Source organism: Lagenorhynchus albirostris, chromosome 12, assembly GCF_949774975.1.
Source record: "Lagenorhynchus albirostris chromosome 12, mLagAlb1.1, whole genome shotgun sequence".
Classification (NCBI taxonomy): domain Eukaryota; kingdom Metazoa; phylum Chordata; class Mammalia; order Artiodactyla; family Delphinidae; genus Lagenorhynchus; species Lagenorhynchus albirostris.
In genome coordinates, this window is record NC_083106.1 from 445,714 (window position 1) to 460,535 (window position 14,822).

The 14,822-nt window shown below is 60.9% G+C and overlaps 1 non-coding gene across 1 annotated transcript; it reads right to left on the reverse strand.

Moving 5' to 3' along the window:
- Positions 1 to 14,341: 14,341 nt before the first annotated feature.
- LOC132530955 (U6 spliceosomal RNA) lies at positions 14,342 to 14,448 on the reverse strand. Its single transcript, XR_009543961.1, has one exon. It is a non-coding gene; the product is annotated as a U6 spliceosomal RNA (small nuclear RNA).
- Positions 14,449 to 14,822: the final 374 nt, after the last annotated feature.

A 14,822-nucleotide genomic window follows, 5' to 3' on the forward strand; every position in this document is an offset into this window, starting at 1 on the left:
ATCTGCACTTAGTGATGCCTGTTGCCTGGGAAACCAGGCAGGCGTTCAGGGTGAAGGCAGGCCTTGGACGCCACCTGGAAAAGGGAAGCGGCACTGTCTGCAGTGTCCACTGCCCTGTCTTGGAGACACAGCCCTGCCCTGGCCCCAGGATGGAGCCCAGAGAGGGTCCGCACAGGCGCTTCCTTCTCTGTGTCTCGCGGGAGACACACCTGCGGCCTTCGCCCTTACTCCTGGGGCCGCGGCCTTGGCAGGGCTGTCGGGCAGCACGGGACGTGGGGAGCGAGCGCGCTGGGAGCGGCGATCACCGCCCAGCACCTGTGTGTGCGCAGAGATTGATCCGCGACCCCAGGGCCGCCACTGCTCGGCAAGGCCCATCCTCAGGCAGGAGCCCAGACCAACTGTTGCCGAAGATTCCAGCAAGAGCTCCAGGCTTCCGGCTGCAGCGGCCAGGCTTCAACACGGGCCAGTGATTCAAATCAGAAATTCCACCTCACGCTGGGCCAGCCCTGTCCAGGCAGGAGCGGCAGGCAGGCTTCTGGGCTGGCCAGGCCTGCGAGTTATTCCTCAGGAAACGGGCCCCAGGAACCAAACACGCTGGAGGACAGCCATGAGACCCACGGGGGCGTTCCACACATGGGTCCCACACGTGGGTTCCACACAGCGCAGTATCACGTGGGTACTGATGGGATACACGCTGAGTGTGAGAGAGTGGTCTGTCCCGTGATGTCCATCGTGGCAGTTCTGTTACATTTAATCTGGAAGGCTGTAGACTATTCCATAATTTGCACCATAGTTCAACTGTTTCTCTATTCACGGATTTTTGAGTTGTTTTCATTTTTTTCCTTTTACAAACAATGCTGCAAAGAAAATTCTCACTCATGAATTGTGGACGCGAGGGGATGGGCTCCGCTGGATGGGGGGCTGCGTCCAGCCGCAGCCTCCCGTGGACAGACGCCCCACGTCCCGGCAGGCCCCCTAACCCCGAATGCCTGACGTGGACACTGAGACCTGGGCTTGTCCCTGGGTGCTCTCCCTTCGCTGAGCCTTGCTGTTTCCCCAGTAAAGCCTGTATCTTTGCTGCATGTTCTGTGTGACTTGCTGGACACTGTTCTGAGGCCAAGTGTGATGCCACGGCAGACGTGGATGGAGCCGTGAGCTCAGCGCTGGTCGGCACCCAGCGGGGACCCCGCAGAGGTGTCTGAAGACCTGGGCATGGCTGGAGCCGGGAAACGGGCCCCAGGAACCAAACACAGTGGAGGAAAGCCACGAGACCCGCATGGGCGTTCCACACATGGGTCAGCCAGTGGGGCAGCGTCCAGGAAGGTCTGATGCCAGTGGGGCGTGGTGCCCGGCATCTCGGGGTCGCAGGGGAGGCCCCGGAGAGCTGGACACAGGCCCCGACCCTGGAGACCCAGCAGCCACCCAGCAAGGTAAGCCAAGGTCAGGGACAAAGGGGAAGCTGCAATGCCCACCCGGGGCCCCACCCACCCTTTGGTCCCGTCCAGCTAAGAAAGACAAGATTAGCACTTGCTTCTTTACCGGTGTGCATCTGTTAAATTGTTTTTAAAACTTTGTTCAATGGCATCCTCCAAGAATAACCAATTATATATTTTTTCTTAAAGATTTTTAAGAATTCCTTTGATATTGCTTACCAAGAACGTCTCTTCTAACATATTTATAAGTTTTATAATCATTATTTGCATTGATTGTGTTATTGTTTTTACTTGCTTTGTAAATGTTGATTTGTTCATAATACCAAATGACAACAATCAGAGACACCGATTCTATGTCCAGTGTTACCGTGAACTCATGGGTCCAGCATACTCAGTGGGTTTCATGTGCCGAGGTCACTGTCTCGCAGGTGTTAATCTTCCCGTGGTGAGAGTTTGTCGTTTATGTGTTTATCTCCGTAGGCATCTGGAATCTAGCTTTGTGTCTGGGGTGAGGAGGGTCCATCCACCCACCACCAGGCTCCGTGGAAAAAGGAGAGGAGAGGTCTGTGCAGTGAGGGGGGTCCCCCAGGAGATGCTGCATCCGGGGCACCGTTCCTGAGCTCAGACTTAGACAGGGAAGCTCTGGGGCCAGCAGGGGACCAGCCGCGGCAGAGCAGGCGAGAGGGGAGGGTCTCGACGCACCACCGCTCCAGCAAACCACGGGTGCTCCCAGAGCCGCCATCCAGACGCCCACCTGCCCCTCCTGGTGCTGCAGCGAAATCACTGGGAGCACAGATTATGTGCAACTGGAAAGCGTGTGAGCCATTGCTTTGTGGGTAGGAGAAAACCAGAGTCATGCTTAGAGCTGATGAACGGCACGCTTGGTAGGGGCTCTGCACCCTGCGCTGCCCCTTCCCAGTGAGAGGCCTCTTCCTTGCCCGGAGGCCACGGGTGAAATCTCTGGATCCTGCCCCAGCCATGCTCTGGCTTGTTCAAGGACAGCTTCTGCGCAGTCTTAAGTGAAGGGTTACCTGCTGCTTTTCTTTTCAACAGCTTTTCCTAAATATGCAGCTGTAGTCAAATGGATCCCGCAGCAGCTGGTGGAAACACTATTTAGTAAGACTCTACTGATTCTTCGCAAATTTAAGTTTCCTTTAATTAACCAAAGTACTTGATAGCTCTGAAGAAGCATTTTTAATAAGTAGGAATTAATTAATCCTTTAATAGCAGTAGGACAAATTAAGCAAGATTTTGAAAGGGAAGCTACTTCATATCTTTGACTGTAATTACTTCCTGCTGAATTTTTGAAGAGTTTTTTTGACACTGTCCTCGACCTGAAAACCTCCAAAAGCAGGGTGAAATCAGACATTCCACTCACTTGCTACCATGTTATTGAGCTCCCACTTTTTTAAGGGCACTTTTGACGGGAATCCCAGCATCAGGGCCTCTTGGGGGTGCGGAGGAGCCCAGCTGTTCACGGTGGGGTTGAGGTTTCCCAGAAGGTGCCTCCTTGCTGAGGACACTGGGATCTGCCCCCCATGATCCCAAGCAGGTCCCCTAAAAGCCCCGGACCAGGCAGGAGCCTTTGGCTGGCAGCTGGGGCCGCAGGCACCATGGCCCCCTTGTCTGATTGCCATCCTGCCACTCACCTCGCAAAACGGCAGGCGCCTCTGCCAAAAGCACGCCTGGTCTCCTGCAGCCTGGGGGTCAAGTCCAGACTCGGGGCCCCCGCAGCCTCCTGCACACTTGCAGCCCAACCACGCACAGCCCCCGCCGCGGCCCGTCCCTCTGCCCACGCCCGCTTGGAAGCGCCGGGCTGCCCGAGTCCAACCTCTCTCCTCCCTGCGACCTGTGATTCCTCCTGACCCCTCTCCCTTCTCCACCTGAGTCCCCACGAGGGCCTGTCCCACAGCGTGAGGTTGAAAATGTCCTTCGAGTGAGAGGAAGAGGGAGGAGGTGGTCAGAGGGGCACCAGCCATGCGCTGACCCACAGTTTAGACCCACCTGCTGCAGGACGCGCAGCACGACCTTCGGGAACGCGCCTCCCGAGGGACCTCGGGGCTCACGTGCGAGCGGGCTCCCAGTCTGCCGGCGTGCAGGCCGGGGCCCACGTGGCCCAGCACCGCCGCGCCTGAAGGACACACTGTGCCCTGCAGGGGTGCAGGGAGGCGAGAGGTGAGCAGGGGGTAATCTTTCCCCCAGACCTCAAAGGGCTCCTGCTCTTTCCGAGAGCCCAAGAGGACCTCGGGAGCCCTGTGCCCCCTCTTCACAGGTGGAGAAACCGAGGCACAGAGGGTGCACACGAACCAGCAGCTGGGCTGTGGCTGCCAGGCTCCCAGGACTGCTGGGTTCCCGTGGCTGCCAGGCTCCCGTGGCTCCTGGGCTCCCAGGGCTGCAGGGCACCTGTGGCTGCCGGGTTCCTGTGGCTGCCGGGCTCCCATGGCTGCCAGGTTCCCGTGGCTGCCGGGTTCCCAGGGCTGCAGGGCTCCCAGGGCTGCTGGGTTCCCATGGCTGCCGGGCTCCCGTGGCTCCTGGGCTCCCGTGGCTCCTGGGCTCCCGTGGCTGCCGGGCTCCCGTGGCTCCTGGGCTCCCGTGGCTCCTGGGCTCCCAGGGCTGCAGGGCACCTGTGGCTGCCGGGCTCCCAGGGCTGCAGGGCACCTGTGGCTGCCGGGTTCCCGTGGCTGCCGGGTTCCCATGGCTGCAGGGCTCCCATGGCTCCTGGGCTCCCAGGGCTGCAGGGCTCCCATGGCTGCAGGGCTCCCGTGGCTCCTGGGCTCCCGTGGCTGCCAGGCTCCCAGGGCTGCCGGGTTCCCGTGGCTGCCGGGCTCCCATGGCTGCCAGGCTCCCAGGGCTGCCGGGTTCCCGTGGCTGCCGGGTTCCCGTGGCTGCCGGGTTCCCGTGGCTGCCGGGCTCCCAGGGCTGCCGGGCTCCCAGGGCTGCAGGGCTCCTGTGGCTGCCCTTCCTGGAGGACATGCCTGGGTGCCACGACACTTCGTTCCCACAGAAGGACCCATTTGTCCCCATGGGGCCATCTCGCCTTTGTCACCGAAGCGTCTGCAAGCAGAGGGCCCATTCTCCGCGCCCATGGGTGGAGCTGTCTCCCTCCAACCACAGTGCTTCCCCAGACCAGCTTTTTCCAGAAAGCAACAGGCAAAGACGAACTTACACGTTGACTATAAAATTCTAAGCCGGCTGCTTGAGGTGCAGAGGGCGGAGAGTGGGGCTGCCTCAGCCTCAGGCAGGAGGTGTGTGCACTGGAGCTCGGGGTCAGCATCCCCGCCCGGCCTCAGGCAGCATCTGTGGAGCTCGGGGTCCCTGCCGGCACCCCGAACAGGGGAGCAAGATGCCGCGCCTCTGGCCGAGGGTCGTTTCCACCCATGCAGGGCCCACGCGGGGCCTGGCCAGGCTCTGGGCACCGAGGTGCCTGGCGGGAGGCCAGGAGGCCGTTTGCCAACCCCGGGGCCTCCATCAGAAGCCGCCGTCCCCCAGCCAGGCGGACCTGTGCTCACCGGTGGGGAAACGGAGAAGCAGCGTGGATGCAGGAGCCCGTGGGCCAGGGTTTCCCCGGCGTCCAGCCCAGGCCCGTGTTGAGGTGCTGTTCCACTTGAGGAGGCCCACAGGGCCCCTTCTGACCTCTCGGGGGCGGGGCCTTGGCTTCCCTGGTGCAGCCCAACCGTTCTCTTGCAGCTTAGAATTACTCACCACACATCCAGGCCAGTACGGGACAGATGGTGCCCGTGGCCCAGGTCCACAGAGAGGCCCCGCCATCCTAAGAAAGGGGCTGCCTTCACCCTGCAGGGCGTGGGGACCAGCCACCCAGACAGGGTACCTGCCAGGAAGGGGCTCAAACGTCCTAGTTGGAAGCTGGGGTTCACTGCCACCCAGTGTGTGTGTGTGCATGTGTATGTGGACACGTTCCCAGGCCCCTCCTCTGTGCACATGTGCACGTGCGTGTGCACAGGTATAAATCCAGGGTCCGTGGGCCGTGTTCCCAACCTCATCCCATCAGAGGAAAGCAGCAGGTCTGCACGTCTCCATCCTCCTGGCCCCGAGGAGACGCTATTGCCCCTGCTCCTCAGGAGGAAAAGTTCCGGCAAATCCAGGACGCAAAGCACTGAGGCGAACAAGTACCAGCTGAGCGTTTCAACATCGTCAGGGACCAGCATCTGTGTGAGAACATGAGCGCCACAGGCACAGCCTGGAGGACCCACAGCATTCAGGTGTGTAGACTGGCATTCACACACCTCCCTCAAACTGGTGCGTCTCCAGGTGCCAAATACTCTCATCCTCTGCTCCAAATACACCCTGGGGTCGGGTCACTCGTCCTAGAGAAGGACTGAGCGCCTCCTGGGAAGAGCACGAAGAACGCTGTAAATTCGCAGCACAACCACCCGTCACACAGACACTACCCACCCCGTCTACACAGCCACGCAGGACACACTCCGTCTACACAGTCTCCCTGGAGCCGACCTACCGGTCTCCCGCAGAAGCTCTGTGGGGGCTGTTTGCTGGAAGAGCAGTCAGGGAACCCTAGGGGTGGACTTGCGTGCTCGTGGCCGGAGGTGACTGGGGTCCCTGGGTGGGCGTGGACGCTGGGCTCTGCTGGCTGCCTGGGCCCAGACTTGAGCTCGCGATCCTAAGTCACGCTTGTTTAGGGGACAACGGGGCTGGGGTCCTTCCTGGCCTCCTGTCCCTGTCTGGCCCCCTGCTTCCTGGGCTCCCTCTGACTTCGAGGACGAGCACCCGCCCCCCCTGCACAGTTTGCCCTCCGACCCCCCAGGCCCCGCCAGCGTTGGAGTTAGAGGCCGAGCCGGCCTGAAAAGCCTGAGGCAGCCCCGCCTGCCGACCAGGCCGGACACGTCTGCGCCCTCTGGGTCTCCTAGCCCCGGGACCAGATCAGAGGAGCTTCCTTGCTGTCCACGGAGAGAAGCTACCAAATCCTTAATCAATCTCAGGAAGCGTGAGTGTTTCACGTTTATTTCTTCCCCAAAGTCTATTCTCTTATTATTGTGTCAAAATTAAACACAGCTGGGCTTCCCTGGGGGCGCAGTGGTTGGGAGTCCGCCTGCCTGACGATGCAGGGGACGGGGACACAGGTCGTGGCCCGGTCCGGGAGCATCCCGCGTACCGCGGAGCGGCTGGGCCCGTGAGCCGTGGCCGCTGGGCCTGCGCGTCCACAGCCTGTGCTCTGCAACGGGAGAGGCCACAACAGTGAGAGGCCCGCGTACAGAAAAAAAAAAAACAAACAAAAACAACTATTTCTTTCCACAAGGCAAAGACACCCAGATTCATCTCTTTTTCTTCTTAAAATATCCTTTTCTTTGAAGACATAGAACATAGATGCAGGTGGGGGACAGCCCTCCTGGTGGTCTCCATGCTGGGCAGCTGGCTGACCTCCTGCAGGCTGGACTGGGGCACACTCGGTCCCGCCCTGTCTTCAACATAAAGCAAGTTACGTGACAGGACAGTGAGGGGAACGGCCAGAGCCTCCCGCTCAGGGCCGCAGGCTCCGGGAGCGGGGCTGGGAGGGCTGGCCCAGCGCTGCCCAAGGCCTCTCAGCATCACTGCCTGCCTGGACAGGACCCCAGCCCCCGCGCTTGGCCTGGGTGCTCGTGTGCCAAAGTGCAGTCACCCCAGACCTTGCTGCGCACAAGGGCTGTGAGCAGGGGGTGAGAGGCGCGTCTGTGCTGATGGACGCCACCCCCGTGGTCACGGCCCATGCAGGGACGATGACAGACGGGAGAACACCCAGTGCCTGCGGGCGGGGCCCCCGGGGCTCTCTGTGCACTGAGGAAGCCCTACTGACTTCGCCGTCAGTGAGCCAAAGGGGTTCCCTCCTCCAGGGCTGCTCCCGGGCTGGATGAGATGCACAAACTCCCAGCCCAACGGCTGGTGTTCAGCAGACGCTGTATTACGTTCATGATTAACTTACTGTCTTATCCATTGTCTGGCCATCGCTATGCAGTTACTACATCCTCCTCACGTCAGATGGTGAAAAGTTAAACTAGATTAAAACAATGACCTCTTCAAAGGCAAATAGAGCAGAAGGACATTCGTGTCCAGTGGGAACAGCCGATCACCCCCAGACCGAAGGACTGAGGACGCTCTTTTCGGCACGGAAGCCAGCACTGAGGCCAGCGGGAGGGATTGGAGCCCTCCCTGGACCACCTGATTGATGCCCACCCAGCTGACTCGGCCCAGCGTCTGGGCTTCACGGAGTTCTGAGTTCTCGTCCACTGGACGGTCACTCACGGCTGCTCCCGCCCCAGACACTGCCGCTCAGGGGCTGGCTCCTCGCCGGCTTCTCGAGGGTAGGTGGCGGCCAGTGGGCAGGGACAAGGACGGCCAAGGCCGCAGGGTCCCCGGGGAGGCGTGGAGTTGAGTCATCCTGTGAGATCTGAGTTAGTCCCTGTGCTGTGCTCGGCCTTGCTGAGTTACTTCTCTTTCCTTTGTTCGTCAGGAAGACGACAGCTTCAGGAAGGAGAACGGGCGAGAACAAGAGGCCGCGTGAGCCGGACGCACGTCCTGAAGGAGGCCCCGTCCCTGCGACCCGGTCCTCGCAGGAAGGAGCGGCTGCCGGGCCCCCCCAGCAGTTCAGCAGCGAGAGGTCACCTACCCAGCGGGAGCTGTTACTGCGCAGCTGGTGTTTCAAAATGTGCTACCGAGAGTCAAAGACATGGGCGTCCCAGTCTCCTCCCGTGGGTCCAGGTGCCGTGACTCAGTGGAGGGTCCCAGACCCTCAGTAAGGGGAGGGCTGCCACCTCCAGGCCCGCCTGGGGCAACAATTTCCAGGAAAAAATATAGCCTGTGGAATTAGACAGCTCTATTTAGCTAACACCCTTTTCATTAATTAAACCTGTATTTTTTTTGTTTTTTTTTGCGGTACGCGGGCCTCTCACTGCCGTGGCCTCTCCCGTTGTGGAGCACAGGCTCCGGATGCGCAGGCTTAGCGGCCATGGCTCACGGGCCCAGCCACTCCACAGCATGTGGGATCTTCGCGGACCGGGGCACGAACCCGCGTCCCCTGCATTGGCAGGTGGACTCTCAACCACTGAGCCACCAGGGAAGCCCATAAACCTGTATTTTTTAAGTGCCTGTGATGTGCTGGGAGCAGAGACTGTGTCCTGGATCTGTAGGAAGAAAGTCTCCTGGGCCAGCTTTGGTCCCACCTGTCGGGCGTGAGAAATAAACTACAGGCGCTCCCTGCCTGAGACCCGGCTGGGAACTCGCTGGGACGGCTGAGACAGAGTCCCGACCTCACAGGCCACGGGCCACCCATGGGACCACAAATGGCACGAATTGAACACAAGACGTGGATGCCCGCTCAGCTCTGTGAGCCCCCGGAGGGAGCTGGGCCTGCGGTCAGAGACCCAGCCTCGGCGTCACAGCTGGATGCCCACCGCCATGCGGGTATGGACACACCGGCACCAGCCAACCGCGTGTTTCACTAATGAAGTGTTGTTGGCAAAGCTTCAGTCCTGCACCTGCGTGTCCCCTCTGTGGCTGCTTCAAGGACGGCAGAGCTGGGCAGCCCGCGAGGCCGAGCGCATCTGCTGCCTGGAGAGGAAGGCCGCGGGCTGGGAGGAGGGATGGGCTCACGGCAGGCACAGGCCATGGAGCGGGCTCAGGGCTCCCGTGACCGTCACCAGCGGCGTGGATCCGACACTGCAGCAGAGAGACGCGCCCGGTGTGCACCACATCTGCGTGCTGGAAAAAAGAGAATCATCTGAGATTCCATTCATTCACCAAAAACAAACAGGAAGACGCAGAGAATCAGAACAGAGGTTGCAGGGTCAGCTCACTGGCTGCTTGCCCATCCAGGACCCGGATCCGTGGCTGCAGATGCAGGGGCACGGGTGCGCTGTCCATAAAGACGGAGGCTGAGCTGCCACAAACCCATGGCTTCCTGTCTGGATGGAGACAGGACAGCCAAGGAGAGGCCGGGAGCTGGGGGCCCGGGGAGGCGAGAGCGGGGCCACGGCCAGCCCACCTTGGAGACCTGCAAAGTGGCCAGGCCCAACAGCCTGGGGGCAGCTGGGTGAAGGGGGACACAGGATACTGGCTCCATGCCCCCCGCCCCGGGCCCAAGGGATGACCGGCTGGCAACAGCGAGGGAGGACGCCCTCCGGGAGGACCGGGGCAAGCAGCAGACCCGGCAGAGGGTCTGAGACGCTGCCCGCATTTCTGCCCCTCCCCTGAGGAGCGGCGGTGTGCGCGCAGGATGAGCGTGGCTGCCTGCCACCTGTCCCCAGGGCAGCCCCTCTGGGGGCCACGTCTGAGGGCTCCCGAGCCCCGAGCCCAAGGCCTTCACTCCCGGAGAATAAACACGACTCTGGGAAGTGTGCTCACACCGGGCTCGCTCTGAAATGAGTGGCTTCCGTCCCCTGCCCCCCACCCCACGCCCCGTCGCCTCCCCAGGGCCCTGCCTCTCGGAAAGGCCCCACCGCACACTTCGGTGCTCGGGCCCCTCAGGCCCTGAGTTCATGGTCCCAGTGGAGCTGGGACACTGCGTGGGGGATCCCAGCCCCAGCCCAGGCACAGCCCACTCCACCTCGGCTCTGCAGACGCAGGGCTCCTCTCACTCTGCCCTGGACACGCGCTCCAGCCCACCCTGGAATGCGCTGACCACCCAGGCTCAGGCTTGAGGACGGCCTCGGGCTGTGGCTTAGCATCTGCTACAGCATCTGGGGCTCCGTGTGGGGCTTGGTTGCTGCCAGCCTTCACAGGCCAGCAGCTTGGACGCTCCCAGGCCCCCCAGCGTCCGCACACTCCCTGCAGCCTCCACGTGCCGCTGGGCCGGGAGCTAACACAGCGGTGCTTTTGGGGACCCAGCTGCAACCTCCCACCAGCTTCCTGGCCAGTGGCCACCCTACCTGGGGATAAATCCCAAACTTGTTCCTGGGAGTAAAGAGTTCCCCCTGGGATGAGAAGCACAGGCAGGAGCTTGGGGTCACTGGCCCTTCCCGGTGGCCTTTTCCCCCGACTCTTACTGCACGTTTGCGTCAGTGACACAAAGGACACCTGTGTGCCTGCCGGCAGAGTCCAGGGTCCCTCGTGGCCAGTGAGGGGTGTCCGCTGAGCCCCTGCTGGCTCCCACCCGCGGTCTCCTCACACGCACACAAGCCCCGGCCGTCGCCACCTATTCTGCTTGGCCTCAGACTTTGCAGAAGGAGGTCCCACCCTGCCGTCTCCTGGGGCCGCTTTTCGGCCCGTGTGCTGGTGTCGCATGTACCTGTCCTGTGTGTCTCGACGTGCTGTCACCCCCAGGTCAGGTAAAAACCAGGCCGTGCCCTTGAGGATGAGCTTCCCCTGTCCCTGCGGCCCTGCTTCCTCCATTCTTGGGGCTCGGGGCGCCCCCACGAGAGGGGCCCTTCTCCCCGGAGCCCGGAACCGGCCCAGCCCGACGGCTGAGGAGAATGGCTGCCCTGAATGAAGCCCGAAGCCAGACATTGGGTGGGGAGGGGGAGGGAGGGAGGAGTCGCTGAGGACTCACCAACCGGGGTGGCCTGGATGAGGTCCCTAGGCCTCATCAGAGCAGCACAGCAGGTACCCTGACCCTCCGCGGGGTGCGGGGGGCATCGCGCCGGGGCCACTCCCGAGCCTCCTGGCCCAGGGGAGGTGGCGGGAGCCCCAGACGCAGGGTCACAGGAGTCCCTCTGAGCCTCCGGGAACAGCTCGGGGCAGCGCTGGGATCCAGGCCCGGGGCAGCTGCTGGAGACAAAGTCCATCAGAGAGGGAGAGACTCCTCGCCCCCAGAAGAGGGCCCGTGCTGGGGGGGCCGAGGCGCCTTCACTCCAGAGGTGACCGCACTCGGGGGCAGGTGCTGCGGGCGCCAGGGAGAAGGCGGGTCCGAGACGAACTCTCCGAGCTCCCAGGGCTTGTTCGCAGAATCGCCGCCAGGCAAACGCGTCACACGCCACAGAGCAAAGCGAGCGCAAGAGGCCCCACAAACAGGAGGCTGTCGCGGGGTCTGAGGGCCTGAGGCCGCCGCGGCTCCGCTGGTGAAGGAGAGGGAAGCACAGGGCCTCCAGGCGGGCGCGCTCGGGGCCTGGGCGCCACCCCCACCCGGCAGCCAGCACCCTCCGAGGCCGCTGGAGAGCGAGCTGCCCGGCCCGGCGTGAGGCCCTCAGCCCATCACACGGCAGGTGTGCCTTGGTGTGCAGACAAGCTGTTCGCGTTCAGCCTGAGGGAAATGCTGAAAACCAGCAGCTGCAGCCCAGGGGCAGGGTCGGGGCCTTGGGTAGAGCCCGCTCCCCAGCAGCACATAATTAACCACCCGCCCCTCGAGGAGCCCTGCCCAGGGTCTGGGCCTCATATGCGCCGGACTGGGCCCAGATGCTCGAGAACCGCGGTGGCCCCTGAGGGAGCCTGTGGGCCGCCGCGGAAACAGCACATAAACCCACCAGCTCCACTAACCTGCTTCCCTGGAGACAGTGGTCCCCTCGCCCAGCCCTCCAGCTCCCGGCGTCCACCGCAGACCCCTCAGACGGGGCGGTGAGGAAGGAGCCCTGCGCCCACCGCAGACCCCTCAGACGGGGCGGTGCCTTAAGGTCCTTGCAGAGGGTCGGTCTCCGTTTTCCGTGGCCCTCGCGCCTGTGCAGTCCCCTCATCGCAGGTGCAGGCCTGTCCACACACCTGCCTTCCAGATGCTCAGCAGGGACAGGGTGCTGTGGGGAGTGGGAGGGCGCCCAGGAGCTGAGGGGGCGGCTGAGGGGCCGACAGGAAAGGCGGGCTGCGCACAGGCGACAGCCCTGCGGGGGCCGCACAAGGCCCTGCCAGCTCCATGTGCAGCCGGCCAGGGAGCCCCCACAGCCGTCATTTCTTGGGAGCGAGGCTGGCTACCGTTTGTCATGACTGTTGGCAGGGAAATGGGGTTTATGGAGAGAATCTCCTGAAGGCTGGAAAAAGTGCACAAAGGATTAGAGCCGCTGTTGGGAGGTGGCCGGGGAGAAGCACCGACACTGAGCTGAAAGGAGCCCAGCGCGGCCCCTCCCTCCCGCCGTCCACGGAAAACAGGCCAACCCCGGAGCGCCCCCGCGTCCCCGCGCCCCCGCGCCCCCGCGCCCCCGGCTCCCGTGGCGCGTCCCGCCCCTCCTCCGGCTCGTCCACAGACCTTCCCCGTGCCCTCGCCGCACAGCCCTGCTCCAGCGCGGGCCTCCCCAGATCCTCCTCGCATCTCAGCCCCCTTAATAATTAGACGGTTTAGTTGCACGAAATGGAGACGACTTAGACACCAAAGTGAAAAGGAATTTGTTGGTGGGACACTCGCAGTCACAGGATGGACAGGAAGCTGGGAGGAGGTGGGCCCGAGCCCCGGAGAGCTGGGCGGTCTTGTGGTGAGAGCAGACTGGACGGTGGCCTTGACCCAGAGGCAGGGGGACGACGGCCCTGGGCATGGCTGACACGGTCCAATGCTGACCCTTCGAGGGGCAGGGTTGCACTCCAGAAGGAGTTGGCGCTGAGGCTTCTGGGGGGAGGGCAGGCACCCAGATCCACTGTTCCTCTAAGACTCACCCAGCGAGAGGGTACATCACCCCCAAGGAAACAGTGGACGCTGTAGAGAAGAAAGGATAGCGGAAGACTGGCTGAATTTTAATGTCCATTGCCCTCCTCTGCCCACTTCTGAGCCCTGGCTGGCCCTTCCTGGGTGTCCCCCGCTGTGTTTTAATCCTTTATTCACATGCTCACCCCCTGGTGGATGCGAGCTTTCTGGGGGCTGGTCCTGCTGTGCCTGTCTTTCTGCCTTGACACCCAGGAAACAGTCAACCTTCTTTGGAGAAAAGCAGATCTATTTATATGTACAAAGCTATCAAATTTATCTCTTAAGATTTATTTAATTTATCTCTACTCAAGTTCAAGTGCCCCGGACAAAAGGACAATGCATGGAACACCCAGTAACACGGCCTCGGGCTGAGGAGGGGGCACCTCATCAGTTCCCTTCAGAAATTCTTTTTTAAATAACAGTAAGTCCCCTACATAAAAATGTTTCATTCAGAGAGCACGTTCACAAGTCCAACAAAGTTAGCCCAGGTACCCAGCTAACACAGTCGGCTATACAGTACTGGACTGTAATAGGTTTATAGTACTTTTCACACAAATAATACATAAAAAACAAACAAACACAAAAAATAAAGAGAACATTGTCAGTCTTACAGTGCAGTCCCTTGAAAAGTACAGCAGTACAGCACACAGCTGGCATCCAGGGGCTGGCATCCAGGGGACAGGCAGGAAGAGTTACTGACTGGAGGAGGGAGGGGAGGTGGGAGACGGTAGAGCTGAAGGGTCGTCAGCAACAGGAGACGGAGGGCGAGCTGCACTTTCACTCACGCCTGACGCTGACGGCACAGGCTCTGGTTCCTTGCTGGATTCAGTTCTATCCACCCTCTTGAAAAGACGATCGAGTGATGTCTGGGTAGTAGCTCTTTTTTTCTCGTCATAGATGACACGGTAGCACTGGATTGCATCTGAACGGCTGCTGCAACCTTTGTGCACTGTTGTAGGTTCGGGTCCTGTGCCTCGAAAGCTAACAGTGCCTCCTCAACTAAAGAAAGTCCCCTGCCGTTTCCTGCACCGTGGCTCTCTTCAGTTCTGCAGTTACTTCTTCTTCCTCGTGTCTCCCTTCATCCTTTCTCTGGGCCTCCAATCCCTGGCGCTTCTCAGGAGTACAGCTACATCACCACTGCTTTTACACTTGCTTCCGGACATCCTGGGCTGGCAATAAAGATACTGTGCTACTGTGCTCTATACAGTACTGTACAGTAAAGCACACAAAAGCACAACCGGTTGTAGAGGATACACGCACGTGACAACATACTCCAGACTCGTGAACTAACTTACGTGATTGGACGTGCAAGCGCACGTTCCCGCCTTGGAATGTTCGCAACTTGAAGGTTCGTATGTAGGGGACTCACCGTATGGAACACTTCACGAATGTGCATGTCATTCTTGCCCAGGGACCATGCTAATCTTCTCTGTATCGTTCCAATGTTAGCCTATGTGCTGTCGAAGCGAGCGCCTTCGGAAATTCTTCAGGCATCTGTGATTGTCAGTCAGTGATACCCACCTATGAGTTTCTCCTCACTGTGAGCCTTATGTCACACGGGCCTCACAGGGTCCTTTGGAAATTAGCTGAGACGATACACCCAAGTCCTGAGCAGTGCGCCCAAGTGCTGCTGTCATAACCACAGTGCCTTGTTGTTTGGTTCAAGACTTTGCATAATACGATGTGTGCCCTTGGAGAGGGTCGGTCGGTTCTTCTCATCCTTACAGAATTGAGCTCTATCTTGAGCTTCTGCCAGGGAAGCGTCCTGCCCACAGTCAGCTCTGGGTCCACCATGCTGCAGCCCCGTCACCCGTCACCGCTCACCCCTCACCAAGCACAAGTGCTGG